We start from the raw sequence: 21,824 nt of genomic DNA on the forward strand, positions 1-21,824 counted from the left end.
ATTCCTGAGAGGTTCGGCCTGTTTTTCAAATCTCTGGAATCAGGTCGGTGATATCAGTGAAACTTTGGGTGGGTCTCTAAAAGCATGGCCGTTAGCTTCTCATTAACCATTATAAAATTCATCCGGTTCTTAACGGCCTCGAAGCTAAGAGGAGGAGTCTTCCAAACTCTTGCATAGCACAAAGGTAAGGGAATAAAGAACTCAAACTCTTTGCTTTACATGTACCCACTTTTGGCAGGTGGTCTTTACAGGGGGATTTTATTTTGCTACAAACATGGCTTTCTCTTGGCAGTACTGTAATATTTTTTGTAGTATTGTATTTTTCTTTTACAATGGATTTTATTAGAGACAAAATAACAACAAAGAAACAGTCAAAAGCAAGATCACTGACACAAAAAAAACAAGTATACAATTCTTCTGATGGAGAACATGACAAATGCACTGAAGTATTGACAAAGAGAGAAACTGAGTACATAAAAGGGTGGAAAGAACCTGGTAAATTGCGTTAATAGCAAACAAGTAATGAGCAATGGGCTAGTAGGTGAGGGCCAAAGATAATCGCAAAAATCACATACAGAGGGTAGGAAAAGCTGGGCACGAAGCCGCACTGGATGCACATCGGTACTCCACACCGAGCGCTCTCGGGAAAGTCCGACAGGTATATTAAAAATTGCAGATACAACTCTCTAGGAGCATTACAATCAGTGCAAATAACTTGAACACTAACAAAAACAAAGGAGTGAAAGAGAAAGAAGAGAAAAAAAGAAGAAAAAAAAAAGAAAAGGGAAAAACAAGGATAGTTAAGACAAAGAAAGGGCTCCAGGGGATCGCGTCAGGATAGTCATATCGACAGAAGGGTCCAGTCAAATCTAGATGGTTGGGCCACATCAATCCAAGGGAGCCAGATCTGCAAAAACTTTGGGTGGGTGTCTAACAGCATGGCCGTTAGCTTCTCATTAACCATTATAAAATTCATCCGCTTCTTAACGGCCTCGAAGCTAAGAGGGGGAGTCTTCCAAGCTCTTGCGATCGTCAATTTGGTAGCCATAAATAGATGCGATGCCAGCTGCTGCTCAGTACAAAGTGGGCCTACTAGTAGTATTGTATTTTTCATGCAATCTATAGACAAGGATGTAACAAAATAAAAAAAATTAAAAAATGACTTGTAGTCTGACCAGTTTTCAAACAACTAGTGTTACTGTGGATAGAAAGTGCCCATTTTGTTTTAAATGTTATCCCATTTTTAATGACACCAAGACGTATTTATAAAGCAGTGAATGTGATAGTCCCCAAACTTTAAAGTGGAACTGAACTGCATCTAAGCACTAGAAACCAAAAATGCTATTAATTCATTGTTAATATTCAAATATTCAAAATATTCAATATCAATCCATGTCACTGAAGGAATTAGCCTTTCAGCATTACCATATCGCCATTTTGTCTCTTAGCCTAAGATCTGCCATTTTAAGATAAGAATCCATTTTAAGACATGTCAGTACTTAAAGATGAATTTGTGTTTTAAGACTGTTTCTTACTTTCGATAAGAGTCTGAGGTTCCTCTTTTCCCTTCAGATGTAACTTCCTTTTTTCCTCTACCAAGCACAAGACTGAAAGTCTGCGGTGGGCTTTTTCCTGTTGCAAGAGTATTAATAAACTATAGCCAGCGCTAAAAGGGAAGTTGTCTACTTTCTATATTGATCAAAAGTTCATGCTTGACGCATATAATAATAATTAACATAAATGCTAAATGATTGGGCATTACTGACGTATATAATATTCTGATTGGTCAATGCATACCTGTCAATTGATTGGTTCCTATATTTCTATGTATTGTTTTAAGTTTCATATATAAGTTTAAACACGGAAGAATAAATTCAGTTCCTTCTGAGATATCACCTTGTGTCTGTGTGCAATTTCCTGTATCTCAAAGGGAACTCCGGGCCTGTGGACAGACATTGATCAGGGCCAGGGGACTGACGGGAGTCGGTAGCTACAGGAAGGAACGAGAGGAGCCAATTCCTTTCAATTGGGGGCTCGTGTCCGGGATGAGATAATCACCCTTTTTTGGTAAGTAAGATTTTTTGTCATTCTGCCAAATAGTCTCTTGCCGGAAAGGCTCTGATTAAAATCTCATGCCCTTAGGTAGCACTGGGCTTCGCGTCTTAAGACGCCAGTGGCCAGGCGCAAAAAAGTGCTGTGGGAAGCACAAGGTCTTTTGGAAAAGACTAGAGGCAGTTTTGGGAACTGCACAGTCTCTTATGAGAAGAGACTGGGAAAGAGTTTCTCTGAGAAGAAACCAGGAAAAGTCCGGGGTTGATCAATTCTGTCCTGCAACTCTTTGCTTTTCTTCCTATCGCATAGAAGTATAAGATAATTTGTTTGTGTGACACAAGTGCCCAGTTGGTAAGTGTATGGGCCAGCGGTTACTGAAGGTATTGTCAACTTCCGTTGTAAGACGCACCACCCCTTTAGCTAGGCCTTATTGGCTGATGACCTAGAGAAGGTGATAGCATGGTGACACGGAGTTGGGTGCCTATGTGAATGTCTTGTTCAAATTGTGTTGTAGGCTTATTGTTAGAAAAGTGGGAGTTAGTCAGAGTCAGGATATTATCAGAAGTATTGTATATCCAGGTTATAATCTCCACTTTTGGTCAACCACTAGAGAAAGACCCAATAAATATCTTAAGTCCAGACATTTTTATAAAGTAAATTGTCATTTGGAAGTTGACCCCTGTTTTTTGGGACAGCCTATAGGACAGATTTGTAACACAGACCTTTGTAAGTGTAAAAAATGGGAAGTGGTCAAAGTAAGGATAAACTCCCTCCCCCAAATGTTGGTGAGACATGTAAAGATTATGTAGCCCGTATCTGTGGGACAGATTACTATCTAGTTAACCCCTGGGTGGATAAATTAGCAGACTGGAGTGAATTCATGGGAAGTGTTGACCCGTTCCCCCGTGATGGGAGTAATGATACTTTTCATATGGATATGATTAGGGGTCTCTGTCTGGGGGATAAACAGGCTTTCCCATGGTATAAGGGAGATCCTGTGTGGGATCAGAAATACATGACCAAAGGTGGACAAAATTGGTTAGAATTTGCCCCTCTCTGGTTTCATAGACAAACTGGGAAACAAAATAAAGCCAAAGCTAGAAATGTAGATGCCACTAAAATACATGCATTAGAGTCAGAAATAGACAGACCCACACACCCTCTCATGCCATTCCCTCCCCCATATGTCCTACCTGTCCCACAGCCCACAAAACTTTATCCATCTCTTACTGAAGAAGATATTGATTTTTTAGCCGGACATTATGCAGTCCAACACCCCACTGCACCTCCAGCACCACCAGCACCAACACTTCCACAGACCCCTCAAATACCTAGTGCTGTTCACATTTCTACCACACAGCCTAGTACAGTTCAAACTCCCGCGCCCTCCCAGGGTGTGGTTCAAAGTCCTACCACACAGGGAGCGACAGGGGGAATAGCTGTTTCTTCAACTACTGAAGCAGATGACTCACTTGTTGATGAATCCGCTAGTTCAGGCTCTCTGCTGTTCAGAGCAGCTAATAGTCTAGGTATAGTGGACATGCTAAGTCCATCACACACACGCCATAATACCCAATATGGTATTGATTCCAATACACAACAGATGCCCTTCATGACAATAGGAGACAATCTATTAAAGAAACCCATTGAGATAGAAGACATAAATAGGATTGTCAAACATTGTCCAAGACCCACTGTTTCTTCAACGGCTACTGTGAGCTATTTGAAGAAAGCATGTAAAGGTAGAAATTACACACAAGAGGATATGCGCCTTATCCTCGATGGAATATTGGGACAAACTTCCCCTTGGAATTGGGGTAATGTTGGGACCATATCCATCTTAGAAGCAGGCGACATTACTGCCACAAATTATAAATTAAACACAGAAGATGGTAGGGACAATATGTGGAGAGTGGTCTCAGAAGAAATGGAACGAGCTTTCCAATCTAGATCCTCCCTCCCTACCGCAGTAGCCTGCAAGCAAAAGTCAGGAGAAACTGTGTTAGATTTTTGGAAAAGATTTAATGAGACATGGACACAAGAGGCAGGACTGACATTGCAAGACACCATGCATAGTCTACTGATTCAGACTTTCCTGTCCAATCTAAAACCCAGTGTCATGTTAACTGTAAAACAGATGATTTCTGAATGGCCCACTTGTACCAGAGAACAATTTCAATTGAAATTGACTGAGAAAGATGCTGCCGGATGTCTAGAGATACCCAAGGCGGTGGCCACTCATTTTCAGGAAGATCCCTTTCCCCACACAAACCCACCGTACAAGAGAAGGGGGGGTTTCAATAACCGAGGCAGAGGCCGGTTTAGGGGAAGAGGGAGGAATAATAGGGGACGGGACACGGGTTGTTTTAACTGTGGGGCTGAGGATCATTGGAGAAATCAATGTCCATATGAAACTCATGACCACGCCCAGCATAGCCCCTCCCCAGGCCAACCACAAAGGGACCTCCCACAGCAGAATGTGAGGTTTCCTATCTCTTGGCAGACACAATCACAAAATAAATGAAGGTGCCCAGAAGGTGGTATCCCAGCATTCCCGCTTGTCTCTCACTCTTATAAGGAACAACCCCTTGTATCCTTGCATATACAGGGTAAATTAACCCCATTCTTGTTGGACTCCGGGGCAACTCGTTCGAGTCTGAGTGAGGATTATTATAAGGGAGAGGTAATGAATGCTGAACCTTCCATGGGAATAAATGGGATACTGACCAAGACTTATAAAACAACGCCTCTTCCAATTTTTGACCCCATACAGGGAATCACTCTGCTAGATCACTCATTTAGAATAATACCCAATTGTCCAGTTAATTTGTTAGGGAGAGACCTCCTGGGAGAGTTGAACATCAACTTGAAATCCACAAAGAGAGGTGGTATAGTGGCTCATTCTGCCAAAATGCCAATCATCCCTGCCATGACAATGATTACTAAAAAAGACCCCTCATTTCCTGCTGGAACAATTAATGACAAAGTTTGGGCAAAAAGTGCCTTGGATGTGGGATCCATTTCCTGCACTCCATATAAGGCCACACTGAAGCCATGGGCTCAACCTGTGTTTCACAAACAATACCCTTTGTCAAAAGAAAAGGAGGAAGGAATAGCGCCCATGGTGGAACACTTTCTCAAGGAAGGAGTCCTTGAAGAGGTGATTTCACCATACAACAGCCCAATAAATCCAGTTAAGAAGCCGGACGGCTCTTACAGATTTGTGCAGGACCTGAGGGCCAATAATGATCTTGTGATTCCCATTGCCCCAATAGTGCCTGATGTACCAACACTCATTTCCTCCATCCCAGCTGATGCTGAGTTTTTCACAGTGATTGATCTGACAAATGCATTTTTTTCAATCCCTGTTGCCAAGGAGACACGCCCAATTTTTGCGTTTCATTACAGGAGAAAGACCCTTACTTGGTGTAAATTACCGCAAGGGTATGTAGATTCGCCTGTGGTCTACTCTGTTGTCCTCCAGGCTACCTTAAAGCCATGGACTCCTCGCCATGGTTCAGTATTGGTTCAATACGCAGATGATTTGCTTCTCTGTAGTGTTAATCGGGCAGCCAGCCAAGGGGATAGTGTAGATCTCATGAACTGGTTATGTGAATGTGGTCATAAAGTGTCTAAGAAAAAGCTACAATGGTGTCAGAAAACTGTTGAATACCTTGGTTTTGTTCTCACAAAAGGTGAAAGGAAAGTCAGCCACAGAAGAGCTGCGGCTCTTATGGGTCTGCCCCGCCCATTGACCAAGAAAGACATGCTCACCTTTCTTGGTATGATTGGTTACTGCCGCCAATGGATACCTGACTGTTCCTACTATGACAACATTTTGAGACAAGCCACAGGTTCAGAAATGTCAGATCTTGTGAAATGGTCAGATGATATGTGCAATGCTTTTGTATATCTGAAAAATGCTATGGTAATAGCCCCTGGTCTTGGTCTGCCCGCATATAATCAAATGTTTCATCTGTATGCTAGGGAAAATTGTAAAACTATGGCAGGGGTCCTGGCCCAGGAGCATGGAGGAAAACTCCGCCCTGTTGCCTTTTTCTCAAAAATGGTTCCAGTACAGGTCCAAGGCATGCCTGCGTGTCTCAGAGCACTAGCATCATGCGCTATGGTGGTCCAAATGGCTACGTCACTCACTCTGGGACATGAGACCACCTTACATACCACCCACAATGTGTCTATTCTACTCAAGAATATACATACCCAACACATGTCAGCCCAGAGACTTAGTGGATATGAGGTTATACTGTTGTCAAACCCTAAGTTGAGAATAAAATATACCTCTCCCACTTCAGGTCCAGCTCCAATTTTGAATGCCTTATTAGGCTTAAAGGGAGAGCAGGATGAAGTTGTTCCACAGCATGATTGCCTGGAATTGATTCATCAGGACACCTCCCCAAGACAGGATATGTCTTCTGTGGCTCTTCCAGAGGCACAGAATGTTTTTGTAGATGGCTCTTGCTCGAGACCCACTGACACTGTTTACCATGCAGGATATGCGGTGGTGCAGTTGCCAGATAAAGTACTTGAAGCAAAACCCATCCCATACCAGTCAGCTCAGGCCGCTGAGCTGATAGCCCTTACAAGAGCATGTCAGCTTTTTGAGGGTCAGGATGTAAATATTTACACAGATTCCAGATATGCGTTTGGCGTGTGCCACGATTTTGGAATAATTTGGGAAAAGAGAGGATTTATTGCAGCAGATGGAAAATCCATCTCACATTCATCTCTGGTGAAGGCTTTACTCAAAGCCATACAACTGCCAAGATCCCTTGCTATCCTACACTGTAGGGCACACACAAATGAACAAACTGATATTGCAAAGGGAAATGCTTTAGCTGACAAAGTAGCAAAAGAGGCGGCCCTTACCCAGCCTGCCATGATCCAGATGCTAATGCTCACCCCTGAAATGCCACTGTTGGATCAAACATTGCAGGATTTACAGACATATGCTACCTCAGAAGATATTAAGCAGTGGAATGCAGCTGGTGTGACAAAAGATCCACAAACTGGACTTTGTGTCACAAAGGGGAGTCCATGCATTCCAAAGGCCAGTGCACCTCTGTTCATCTCACGGTATCATGGAGTAGGTCACAGGGGATGGCAGGTTACATGTGAACTGCTGGATAATGATTTTTTCATTCCTGGCCTTCCCTCTTTGGTAAAGTCATATGTGTCTAGATGCATTACATGCATAAGGAATAACTCAAACAATCCTCACAAGGCAAGACATGAACACCTGACATACCCATCAACACCTTTTACTCACCTACAGGTAGACTTTACACACATGCCAAAGGAAGGAAAAAGAGAAGAATATCTTTTGGTAATTGTGGACATGTTTAGCCGCTGGGTAGAAAGCTTTGTAACCACAAAAGAAGATGCCCAAACTGTAGTGAGGATCCTTACACGGGAAATTATTCCCAGGTGGGGATGTCCACTCCAGATTAATTCTGACAACGGTCCAGCATTTGTGGCCAAGGTATGTCAGGATTTGGTGAAAACACTCAAAATTGAGTGGAAGTTTCACATTCCTTACCACCCTCAGAGCTCAGGTATAGTGGAAAGGATGAATAGGACCCTCAAGGATAAAATTAGGAAAGCTACTGGAGGTACCTTTGCAAACTGGAAGAAAGTACTGCCTGCAGTTTTGGCAGAGGTAAGGATGACTCCTTCTAAAAAGACAGGTTACTCCCCCTTTGAGGTTCTAATGGGTAGGCCCTTTCCCACTCCCTGGGCCAGACAGCCACTCATGGTAGAAAGAGGGGATTTGGAATTGATTCAGGAGGAATATGTGAGAAAACTTATTGAAACTTTGGACAAGGTTGAAAGAAATGTTGCTCGCACTTTTCCTCTTTCTTCACAGGAACCAACTCACTCTTTCCAAGTAGGGGACCGTGTGGTGATACAAGCCCTCCATAGGAATCGGAAGCAAGAGTATCCCTTTGGGCCCCCCACTTCTGTGATCGCTGTCACCAGGACCGCTGTCCTGACTGAGGATTCCAAGGCCTGGATCCATGCCAGCCGTGTAAAAAGGGTGAACCAAGCCCCTAAGAAGCAAGACAAAGGCAAAGACACAGATACAGAAGAAGAAAAAGGAAGTGAAGCCGGTGTAAAAGTCTTTGAAGAAGATGACCTTTCTGATGCTCTCACAGAACTCTGGGCAGACATTTTGCTTCCTCATACTAGCAGCCCTGACTGTGTTCCTCCCAGTATGGACAATAACTAACTGTATTTATCACCCAGATGATTATGGAGTGATTAAGAGTATATGTAATACCTCCATCCAAGCTAGTGACCCAGATAATGCAGAACCAGTGCACACACAAAACCATAGTACACCACATTCTAGTGTCAGAAAGAAACGAGGTCTAACGCGCACTAAGAGAAGGTTGAGAAGAGTGTCCTTTGTACCAGATAAGGGATGGGGGGTACAGGAAACACCAGTCTTGACTACTGAGGATTCAAACCAGACCATAGTGTTTACTCTGACTAAGAACCAGGTGTTTGACCCGACTAAAGTTACTTATGATCTTGGACCTCATAAAGTATATATGTGTGGGAAGGATAAGTCATGTGGTGACTGGGAGAATGTATGGTGGACAACAGACCCCCATAAATGGGAGACCAAATCAGCTAGAATTTCCCCAGATGACGTAGGCACCTATCAAAGAATCTCTATAGCAAAAGGCCAAGGGAATATCATTTTCACAATAAGGAACCCACAGGTCAGAGATAGTGGGGAATATAGGTTGGGAATAACTGTGTCAGGAACAGACCCCTGGGCCAACCTCATATTACAGGTAAAACCCTCCCCAAGAGTCCATGTCAATACCATAGACAATTCATTCCCCAAAGTTAGGAATCGACTGGATAATGAGGTGACAGGAGTAGTGATGCAATCAGAAGACAGATTAAGCATTGAAACTGGTTACTCCGACAAAAATGAATGGATTGAATGGGTGAGATGGACCACTAAAAGTAAGGGACAGGGAGACTGTGTTTCATGTGCCAATCCCCGCCCCCTACTTGCCACAGTTCCTTTGTTAGAAGAAGAAACTAATATGTCCTGCCTAATTAGAATGTATAAAGATAACATCACTGAGAAGGAATGTTCTGATTTTGTTAAGAAGTTCCCTGTTACCGGATTACGAAATTTACCTTTGGCCTCTAAACCAGTACCAGGAAATTTTACCTGCTTTGAACATGATGATGCTAAGGGTAAAGATTTAGGTACATTCCCACCTAATTACTGTGTTAAGACCATCCGCACCTCCGCAGAAGGCTACCGGAAGGAATGGTTTCAGGACCACCGGCAGCAACTGTCAGATGTGTGGTGGCTGTGTGGAGATATGAGACTCAGAGCCAGACTCCCCAGCAGATGGAAGGGAAGCTGCGCTCTGACTCATCTTCTCATGCCTTTCTTTATGATCAAAGTAGAAGATGGGATAAGAAGCTTGCCCATCTTGGAAAAATCCAGATCTAGAAGGTATAAAAGAAATGCTCCCCGTGGTTCCTTTGATAATAGAGTTTACATAGATGCTATAGGTGTACCAAGAGGAGTCCCTGATGAATTTAAAGCTCAGGACCAGATTGCTGCAGGGTTTGCCTCTATTGCTATATGGGTACAGCCTAACAAAAATGTGGATTGGATTAATTACATTTATTATAATCAACAAAGGTTTGTTAACTATACTAGAGATGCTCTAAAGGGGGTCTCTGCCCAACTTGATGCAACATCCCTTACTGCTTGGCAAAACCGCATTGCTCTTGATATGTTATTAGCTGAGAAAGGAGGAGTATGTAAAATGTTTGGTTCCTACTGCTGTACTTTTATCCCCAATAACACTGCTCCTGATGGAAGCATTACTAGAGCCCTTCAAGGCCTCCAAATGTTGTCTGAAGAATTGGCTGAAAACTCAGGAGTAGAAAATCCACTAGCTGGTTTTTTTGAAAATTGGTTTGGTAGATGGGGAACTCTGATGAAAACTATGCTGATTTCTATAGTAATGGCTGCTGCAGTATTAACTCTGTGTGGTTGCTGTTGTATCCCCTGCATCCGAGGTTTAATGCAGAAACTTATTGACGCCACCATTACTAGAACCATGTGGAATCAGTATCTTGATAAAGGACCTACTAAGGGCCCCAGGTACCAACCTGTAAAAAAGGTGTAAGGTCACGTGCGTGACCTAAGAGGGGGTTTGAAGGAATTAGCCTTTCAGCATTACCATATCGCCATTTTGTCTCTTAGCCTAAGATCTGCCATTTTAAGATAAGAATCCATTTTAAGACTTATGTCAGTACTTAAAGATGAATTTGTGTTTTAAGACTGTTTCTTACTTTCGATAAGAGTCTGAGGTTCCTCTTTTCCCTTCAGATGTAACTTCCTTTTTTTCTCTACCAAGCACAAGACTGAAAGTCTGCGGTGGGCTTTTTCCTGTTGCAAGAGTATTAATAAACTATAGCCAGCGCTAAAAGGGAAGTTGTCTACTTTCTATATTGATCAAAAGTTCATGCTTGACGCATATAATAATAATTAACATAAATGCTAAATGATTGGGCATTACTGGCGTATATAATATTCTGATTGGTCAATGCATACCTGTCAATTGATTGGTTCTTATATTTCTATGTATTGTTTTAAGTTTCATATATAAGTTTAAACACGGAAGAATAAATTCAGTTCCTTCTGAGATATCACCTTGTGTCTGTGTGCAATTTCCTGTATCTCAAAGGGAACTCCGGGCCTGTGGACAGACATTGATCAGGGCCAGGGGACTGACGGGAGTCGGTAGCTACAGGAAGGAACGAGAGGAGCCAATTCCTTTCAGTCATAATGCTTCATTTTCCTGAGAAATCATTTTGAAAAACACCCCCTGGCATTTCTGGCAGTGGCCATCTTGAGTAAGGGCAGATGATTCATATACCATTTACTTCCTGGAATCTATGTGCCCCTAGCTCAGGGTTTGGCTAAGCTGAGAACCCTCCCTCCCCTCCTGAAGACTCCTGGGATGTATGACATCATTTGCCTAGGCATGCAAACCAGGAAGTAACTGAAGAAATGTTAAAAAAAAGTTTAAAACAAGTAAATATTATATATTTTCCTCTCCATTAACTAATGCTAGCAGCATAAGGATTAAAAATAGTCCATGTTGGTTGAGAGAATGAAGTTCCACTTTAATTACAAGTGAATCTTATGTTATGGGGAATGTTTAATCAACCGGTGAACTGATGAACAAATTCATGAACATTACACTCACTGGTTTATAAATATGCTCTTAAATTTAAGTTCCTGGTACAAAGCATTGCAAATGTATTTACAAATAAAATAAAATAAAAAATACCAAATAAAATGAATTAATGAAAACAAAAACAAAGTTTAAATGTTAACAGTAAAGAAATTAAAATACAAAAAGTCAACAGAAAAATTAGAGCGAAGGGAATAGGGAGTGAAGGAGTTAGTTCGGAATAACTAGGGTTAACAAGGGGTTAGATATTTGCATATTGTGATCATATCTCCTTTTAAAGTGTTACTAAACCCACCTCAGTAAAATCAGTCTGTATATGCAGTAAAGCATGCTTGTTATACTCACTGTGGAACCTAGGGGTTACACATTGTGTAAAAAGGATGTTTGATCCTGTCTACTCTGATCCTCCCCTTCTTGCAGTGTCTCCTAAATATCTCCTGATAGAACATAGGCTCGGGGGCACTCTGCACATGCTCAGTTTGGTGTGTATTGTTAAAGAGTTTTTTTTTTCTTGGTGCATGTGATCAACACAGGGCCAATCAGCACTCTCCAGACAGAGGTCAGGGGTCCTGCATCCTCCTACAAGAGAAAGAAAACTCCTCCTACAAGCTGTAACCAGTGCTGTGCTGCACACTGAAGACTGCTCTAACGTCTGATGAGAAAGGGTATTTAGCAGTTTATATTTACTAAAATAGTTGTATTTCCATGTTGTGTGTACTGTGGGAGACCAGATATAGTGAATGCAGGTCCTGGGTTTTGTAACACTTCAAGTGTCTCTTCTCCAGGGAGAATAAGCTTAATGTTTGCAGAGCTCCAGCACATCGTTTCTGAGAACTGGAGACCAGAACTGGATGGCATACTCATGATATGGCTGAATCAGAGTTTTATAAAGTCGTAGAATTATAGATTTACCTCTTGAGTTAATATCATTTTTATTGTATGCTTATAGTCTGCTAGCCTTGCTTGCTGCAGCTTGGCATTGCATGCAATTACTGAGCCTATGATCTATTAGCACTCCTTTTCCATCTTTGATCCCCATAGAGGTTCTCCCCCTAGCGAGTAACTTGCATTCAAATTTTTTGGCTCCCAAGTGCATTACTTTACATTTTTCAATATTAAAGCGGAGCTTCACCTAAAAGGGGAAGTTTCGCTTTGACAGGTACCTGCTCCCACTTTCGCTGCAATCGCCGAGGCGATCAAAAGTGGAAGTTGTCCTCCCTCCCTCCTCATAGTCTTCTGGGACATGTGGCAGATCCTTTCCTGGCTTGCCGGGCTGCATGCTTAGATAAGAGCTTGGTGGGGATTTTGGGGGAACCTCATGCTTTTTTTTTTTATTTTTGCCTGTGGTTCTGATGTAGAATTCAGGGGGGGCCTCATGCCATTTATCTTTATTTTTGCATAGGGTCCCACTTAAACGTCATGCTAGACCAGAAGGGCCTGGTATAAATTAGGGGGGACCTCGTGTCATTTTTGTGAGGGGGTCCCACGTTAACATTTTTGTCAGACCCCCATCTAGGATAATGGTCTAGTACAGATGAAGGGAATCCCCCACCTATTTGTTTACAAAGCAGCCAGGAGTTGTAATTTTGCCAGCAATTAACACGTTACATAGTTAGTCTGGCTGAAAAAAGACAAAAGTCTATCTAGTTCAACCATAAAAAAAGTTATAATCCTATACCCACAGTTGATCCAGAGGAAGGCAAAAAAAACAGCAAAGCATGAACAAATTGGCTCCTGCAGGGGAAAAAAATCCTTCCTGATCCCCTGAGAGGCAATCAGATATTCCCTGGATCAACTTTACCTATAAATGTTAGTATCCAGTTATTTTCTGTGTATCTAAGAAAGAATCCAGGCCTTTTTTAAAGCAATCCACTGAGCTGGCCAGAACCAACTCTTGAAGGGGTCTATTCCACATTTTCACAGCTCTCACTGTGAAGAAACCTTTCCATATTTGGAGATTACATTTATTTTCCTCCAGACGATAAGAGTACCCCCTTGTCCTCTGTGATGACCTCAGGGTGAATAACTCTACATCGAGTTCACTATATGAACCACTGATGTATTTATACATGTTGATCATATCCCCCCTTAATCTCCTCTTCTGAAGAGAGAATAAATTCAGTTCCTCTAATCTTTCCTCATAGCTGATCTCCTCCATGCCTCATATCAGTTTGGTTGTCCTTCTCTGTACTTTCTCCAGTTCCCCAATGTTCTTTTTGTGAATTGGTGCCCAAAACTGAACTGCATATTCCAGATGAGGTGTTACTAATGATTTGTAAATGTTAGTGTTGGTGTAGAGGGTTGTATACATTGCACAGATATGCCACTTCACAGGCAGGGTCAGGACATTGCCCAATTATTTTATTTATTTATTATTTATTTACATGTTTAATGTTTTCCTTACTAAAATCACTGCTCCCCACTAAATTAAATTAATAACATTTTTTGCTTTCATACATGTCCCCCAGAGCAGTGCCCAGCCACCCATGCTATGTTTTTTTTACAATCCCCAGCATATTATCCTAGAAAATGGTCAATACTTTTTTTTAACATTGACTTCAATGGGGTTCAGATTTGGCACCCGATTTTTAGTCATTTGTGATCGAACCTAGGTTCTTTCAACTAATCAATACTTTGGATGCAGTATTCACCTTTAATTTGGTGCTATCCTCCTGAGACTCACAACTCCACCTCATGATGCTGGTCCTCCTCCAGGTTGAAAGTTGTTTATCTCACTTTCTGTGAGATCAGAGTGTCACGAACCTGCCTCCTGTGGTACATCATCATTCTGCTGTTCATAGAATTCAGGACCTGCCCATCATGAAGAAATGGAGGAAGAGGACCTTTATTGTCAGATGACTGGATCAAAGACAACTGTATAAGTATGGATAATAAAATAATTCAAATTAAAATGTGGTGTGGTTGGGAGGTCAGCAGGGAGACAGAGTTAAAAATCTGAGCATGCACAACTTGGTGTATGGCTTTAAACTACCCCTGTCCTGGAACATGCATGTGTATATCGCAAGAAACATTATGTATTCATGCTAGTTTCAGGGAAATCACAACCCTGGAATATACACCTTTAAGACAATTCAACAATTCAAAAAGGCTGGTCCCACATGTCTACCCTGATAGCTTATATTTAAATATTCAGGCCACTAGGTTTGTTTTTATAAAACACTTAAAGAAAATACTATATTTGTCTTCAAAAGAATAATTTTAAGTCTGCTAGATATTTTTTATGAAGAAATGTGAAGTCCGTGTTTCTGATTTACTGATGCTTATTAAAGTGTGCTCCAATGCTATGCAAAATGTAATCCTAATCATCAGCAGCATGTGAGTTCTACACAGTCATCCATAACTTTGATATAACTGTAATCATTAAGATTGTTCAATCTGATACACAGTTTGTATAATACACATTACACCTGACGTAAAATTATTTAAAGTACCATTACTTGCATGCCTTTTAAAATTCTTCACTTATCTGATTTATGCAAGATCAAACTGGTTGTACTTAGAAAAGCTGCAGAAAATTCTATCAAAGAAATGCCTTAACATTCATAAAGCTATGTTCCCAAACATATTCTGACATTAGTGACGTGAATATTCTTGGACTCGTTTGTTTTGGCAAGTTATGCGAAACAATGGGATTGATTGATTAAAGGAGTAGAGACTGTTCATTTAGCAAACTGAATTTTCAATGAGCTTAGTAAATACAGTGAAGCTATGTTCACGTCGATCGTCTAATTATGCAAGAAAAAATCCTGTTTGATTTTTCTTGCACATTATTATTTTTATTCAGCGTGAATACAGCTGAACCATACGTACAGTCTTTTTTTATTTTAGTAAATCAATCATTGTGAACACATTCTCAGTCTCACTGTGCACAGAGATGTTCCAGCTCACAGAAAAATAAACCAAGAAATATGTACAGACAAGATATTATAAAACAGTCTTACTAAATTGAAAACAAAAAAGTCCACCTGGTCTTTGGTACTTGAGGAGTAAATCCAGTTCGATGTTACAAGAGTCACTGGCCCTCATAAATTGACTCTCCGTATCCTTAGTGATGCCTGTTGGTGAAATGAGAGCTCTCAGCTGCTATGAATGGAGGACAGAGGGATGAATGAAAGGTCTGCCTCCTCCATTCATAGAGCACTTTCCATTGTGGAAAGTAATAGTACAGCTTCTATGAATATAATAAGGAACAGAAGGGCAGACATAGTCGGCACTTGACGAGTGCCTTTTACAGCTGCAGGCACTCTTACTAACCCCTGCAGCACTGGAAGATCACCACTGTGGAAATATACATAGGCAGGGGACGTTCAACCTAATACAACAGCCATAAGCACAAGGGACACTCCTCATTTATGGTAAGTACCAATCCTGGTGCTTGTTTTTTTTCCCCACTAAACTACAGCTTTAAAAAACAAAGACCAGATATTAGCAAGAACACTAAGCAACATGTGGGTGTAATAATAAAATTAATATACGGTATCCCCTTAAACAATATACTGCAAAATCCCCAAAACCAATGTAAACACTTTCACCCCAAAAAGTGTAATAATCTAATAAATTAATATGCTTTTTAACAAAATCCAAACAGTGCCAGAAATACCCAATAAATACAAAATAACCATATCCCAATATGTGAAAAATGTCCTCCAAGGTAAATAAAGTCACTCAAAAATCAAAGTCATTAATAAATTCAAAGAAAAAGCTTGTCAGGAATGGACTCAGCACTGGTGGTGGGAGTCACCTGCCGTGTGGGCTGCAGTACCAGAGCTGACCAGCGGGTGCTCTCAGCAGCCAGAAGCTCACACGTGCAATCAGCCAAACCTGGGGCTGATTGCAGAAAGGTGTATTTAAGGCATGACCAGGCCTGTGCTCTGGGCCTTGGTGTATGTTTCCCCATGAGCCTCTGTACCTGGTATCCTGTGTTCCTGCTTCGTTGCTGACCCGGCTTGATCCTGACCTCTGCTGACCGTCTCCTGTTGAACCCCTGGCTTGCCTGACCATCCTTCTGCCTGATCCCCTGTACCGCGCTGCCCGTGAGTTACTGAACCCGGCTTGTGACCTTGACCATTCTCTGCCAGCTCCTTTGGTACCTTGCTGCCCGCACGTTGCTGACTTGGCCCGTCTGACCACGCTAACTACTCTGCCATCCATCCATCCTGCACGGATCCAGCCGTACCTGCACATACCTCTGGTGGATCCCTCTACCACTAGCAGGTGTACTCAGGGGCCGCGACCTGGTTCCTGTCTGCTCCAAGTCCATCCCCACCATCAGGGGCCCTGGTGAATAAGCAAACTGGGACTTAGACTCCGCGCCCTGGGGAATCCTGTCCTGGGGACCACTAGAGGTACCACCAAACGGTCATTACAAAACCCTACGGCCGGCCTGACCGTTCCACCTCTCCAGCCCTGACTACGCCTGTGTTCCTGCACCTACTAAGATTAGTGGAAGGTTGGTTTGTTCACTGTGCGTTTATATATATATATATATATATATATGGGTGGCTAATAATAAACTGTATTATTATACTCTACCTGAAACCTGCGTTTCCCTGTGTCAGTCCACACCTTTCTGGTCACTCCTAGATTCCTGACAAAGCTCCATGTTGAGAAACAGCCTCCAAAGTGACTTCTGAGACCAGAAAACATCAAAAAAAAGAAAACTCACATAGTGCATTATCCTTAGCAACTTAAATAAAAACACATGTGATTCACACACAAAAACACTTGTTATCATAAATAATGCCAAAAGTGAACAATCGTGTAAATGTGTCAGTGAAACAAGCTCATGAAAAAACAATATAATAGCAAAACAGTGAAAAAAAACTATAGTGTGCAAATAAATACCCTTACCAAATGCAAAAAAACACAGGGCTTGTAATTAGAGATGAGCGAATCGAAGTATCCGAAGTGGAATTCGAGTCGAATATCGGAAAAATTTCGATTCGTGCCGAATCCGAAAAATAGCCTAATTCGGACGCGCGAATCGAAATTTTTCAGAAAATGGCGGCTGACATGTGCGGCGACGGAGCGGGGATGTCTGGGAAGGCGCGCAGACAAGGCGCGCTGACCCATAATGCATTCCTCAACTACATGTGATCGCATCAGCCTATCAGCAGCCAGCCAGCCAGCACTGTGTAATGGTCGAGCTATAAATAGCGGCCATTTTGGAATTCTTCATTTGCCTGCAGTTATTGAACAGAGGCAGACCGCTCTGTACTAGGGACAGGGACAGAGTTAGGGCCACAGAAACGATAATTGGGGACAGAGAAAAGTTACTTAGGGACAGAGAACCATTACTCAGGGACACAGACTTGTTAATGAGGGCCACAGAATCGTTATTTAGGGACAAAGAAACGCTAGTTAGGGCCACAGAATTCATAATCAGGGACAGACAGAATTGTTACTCAGTGCCAGAGAATTGTTACTTAGGGCCACAGAAACGTTATTAGGGCCACAGAATTGTTACTCAGGGACAGACAGAATTGTTACTGAGTGCCAGAGAATTGTTACTCAGGGACAGACAGAATTGTTACTGAGTGCCAGAGAATTGTTACTTAGGGCCACAGAAACTTTAATTAGGGCCACAGAATTTTTACTCAGGGACAGACAGAATTGTTACTGAGTGCCAGAGAATTGTTACTCAGGGACAGACAGAATTGTTACTGAGTGCCAGAGAATTGTTACTCAGGGCCACAGAAACTTTACTTAGGGCCACAGAATTTTTACTCAGGGACAGACAGAATTGTTACTGAGTGCCAGAGAATTGTTACTCAGGGACAGACAGAATTGTTACTGAGTTGCAGAGAATTGTTACTTAGGGCCACAGAAACTTTACTTAGGGCCACAGAATTGTTACTCGCACAGACACAGAATTGTTACTCGCACAGACACAGAATTGTTACTGAAGGCCACAGAACTGTTACTTAGGGCCACAGAATTGTTACTCGCACAGACACAGAATTGTTACTCGCACAGACACAGAACTGTTACTGAGGGCCACAGAACTGTTACTTAGGGACAAAGAAACGCTAGTTAGGGCCACAGAATTCATACTCAGGGACAGACAGAATTGTTACGGAGTGCCAGAGAATTGTTACTCAGGGACAGACAGAATTGTTACGGAGTGCCAGAGAATTGTTACTCAGGGACAGACAGAATTGTTACTGAGTGCCAGAGAATTGTTACTTAGGGCCACAGAAACTTTAATTAGGGCCACAGAATTTTTACTCAGGGACAGACAGAATTGTTACTGAGTGCCAGAGAATTGTTACTCAGGGACAGACAGAATTGTTACCGAGTGCCAGAGAATTGTTACTCAGGGACAGACAGAATTGTTACTGAGTGCCAGAGAATTGTTACTTAGGGCCACAGAAACTTTAATTAGGGCCACAGAATTTTTACTCAGGGACAGACAGAATTGTTACTGAGTGCCAGAGAATTGTTACTCAGGGACAGACAGAATTGTTACCGAGTGCCAGAGAATTGTTACTCAGGGACAGACAGAATTGTTACTGAGTGCCAGAGAATTGTTACTTAGGGCCACAGAAACTTTAATTAGGGCCACAGAATTTTTACTCAGGGACAGACAGAATTGTTACTGAGTGCCAGAGAATTGTTACTCAGGGACAGACAGAATTGTTACTGAGTGCCAGAGAATTGTTACTTAGGGCCACAGAAACTTTAATTAGGGCCACAGAATTTTTACTCAGGGACAGACAGAATTGTTACTGAGTGCCAGAGAATTGTTACTCAGGGACAGACAGAATTGTTACCGAGTGCCAGAGAATTGTTACTCAGGGACAGACAGAATTGTTACTGAGTGCCAGAGAATTGTTACTTAGGGCCACAGAAACTTTAATTAGGGCCACAGAATTTTTACTCAGGGACAGACAGAATTGTTACTGAGTGCCAGAGAATTGTTACTCAGGGACAGACAGAATTGTTACGGAGTGCCAGAGAATTGTTACTCAGGGCCACAGAAACTTTACTTAGGGCCACAGAATTTTTACTCAGGGACAGACAGAATTGTTACTGAGTGCCAGAGAATTGTTACTCAGGGACAGACAGAATTGTTACTGAGTGCCAGAGAATTGTTACTCAGGGACAGACAGAATTGTTACTGAGTGCCAGATAATTGTTACTCAGGGCCCCAGAAACTTTACTTAGGGCCACAGAATTTTTACTCAGGGACAGACAGAATTGTTACTGAGTGCCAGAGAATTGTTACTCAGGGACAGACAGAATTGTTACTGAGTGCCAGAGAATTGTTACTTAGGGCCACAGAAACTTTAATTAGGGCCACAGAATTTTTACTCAGGGACAGACAGAATTGTTACTGAGTGCCAGAGAATTGTTACTCAGGGACAGACAGAATTGTTACGGAGTGCCAGAGAATTGTTACTCAGGGACAGACAGAATTGTTACTGAGTGCCAGAGAATTGTTACTTAGGGCCACAGAAACTTTAATTAGGGCCACAGAATTTTTACTCAGGGACAGACAGAATTGTTACTGAGTGCCAGAGAATTGTTACTCAGGGACAGACAGAATTGTTACCGAGTGCCAGAGAATTGTTACTCAGGGACAGACAGAATTGTTACTGAGTGCCAGAGAATTGTTACTTAGGGCCACAGAAACTTTAATTAGGGCCACAGAATTTTTACTCAGGGACAGACAGAATTGTTACTGAGTGCCAGAGAATTGTTACTCAGGGACAGACAGAATTGTTACTGAGTGCCAGAGAATTGTTACTCAGGGCCACAGAAACTTTACTTAGGGCCACAGAATTTTTACTCAGGGACAGACAGAATTGTTACTGAGTGCCAGAGAATTGTTACTCAGGGACAGACAGAATTGTTACGGAGTGCCAGAGAATTGTTACTCAGGGACAGACAGAATTGTTACTGAGTGCCAGAGAATTGTTACTTAGGGCCACAGAAACTTTAATTAGGGCCACAGAATTTTTACTCAGGGACAGACAGAATTGTTACTGAGTGCCAGAGAATTGTTACTCAGGGACAGACAGAATTGTTACCGAGTGCCAGAGAATTGTTACTCAGGGACAGACAGAATTGTTACTGAGTGCCAGAGAATTGTTACTTAGGGCCACAGAAACTTTAATTAGGGCCACAGAATTTTTACTCAGGGACAGACAGAATTGTTACTGAGTGCCAGAGAATTGTTACTCAGGGACAGACAGAATTGTTACCGAGTGCCAGAGAATTGTTACTCAGGGCCACAGAAACTTTACTTAGGGCCAGAGAATTTTTACTCAGGGACAGACAGAATTGTTACTGAGTGCCAGAGAATTGTTACTCAGGGACAGACAGAATTGTTACGGAGTGCCAGATAATTGTTACTCAGGGCCCCAGAAACTTTACTTAGGGCCACAGAATTTTTACTCAGGGACAGACAGAATTGTTACTGAGTGCCAGAGAATTGTTACTCAGGGACAGACAGAATTGTTACTGAGTGCCAGAGAATTGTTACTTAGGGCCACAGAAACTTTACTTAGGGCCACAGAATTGTTACTCGCACAGACACAGAATTGTTACTCGCACAGACACAGAATTGTTACTGAGGGCCACAGAACTGTTACTTGGGGCCACAGAAACGTTAATCAGGGACACAGAATTGTTACTGAGGGCCACAGAACTGTTACTTAGGGCCACAGAATTGTTACTCGCACAGACACAGAATTGTTACTCAGGGACACAGAATTGTTACTCAGGGACACATAATCGTTTAATTAAAGAGTATGTCAGACAACATGCAGAGGAGTGGCAGAGGAGGCAATGTTTTAGGAGCGAGCAGACGTGGCAGCAGAGGAAGGGGTCGAGGCAGCACTATTCGCAGCCAGAGGCCAGTGCTCCCGGTGTCATCCAGCGGTCGTGTCTCCACCGACAACCCTGCCGTCGTCGATTGGTTGGCTCGGTCGTCTTCCTCTTCCCAGGTCACCTCTGACACCTACAGCCAACGGTCGGTGGGTACGTCAGACACAACCGTTAGTTGGCATGGCCCGGGACCAAGCCCACTGAAATCACGTGTCCTCTACCTGCCCCTGTCCTTTGGTGTTCCCTCACCAAGCGAAGTATCGCATGCTGTGGGCTCAGCCCCACTGTACAGTGAGGAAGAGCTAACAGAGGGCGGTCAGGAACGGGGGGAGACATCCGCCTTTTCAGCAGCCAGGCGAAGAAGTAGTGGCGAGGAGAGTGGCTCGGTAGCCGGTCTAGAGACAGGTCTGTCTCCTGACCCAGACGCAGCCGAGGGGGCTAGTAGTGAGGCGGAGACCCTACTTGATGATGAGGAGGTTGATCGCACTTGGCAGCCTCGTCGTCATCAGGCAATTTCTTCCGCATCATCAGGAGAAGAGGGTGGCAGCTTGGCAGCGAGCAAAACAGTCGGTGGGTTGCCCAGGAGACAGCAGCAGGGTCGCAGCAGTGTCAGTGGAGCCAAACGTCCACGGAGTAGAGCACCAGCTCCACTGC

Source organism: Staurois parvus, unplaced genomic scaffold, assembly GCF_062004578.1.
Source record: "Staurois parvus isolate SC_StPar_1 unplaced genomic scaffold, SC_StPar_1.0 ptg000165l, whole genome shotgun sequence".
In the NCBI taxonomy this organism is placed as follows: domain Eukaryota; kingdom Metazoa; phylum Chordata; class Amphibia; order Anura; family Ranidae; genus Staurois; species Staurois parvus.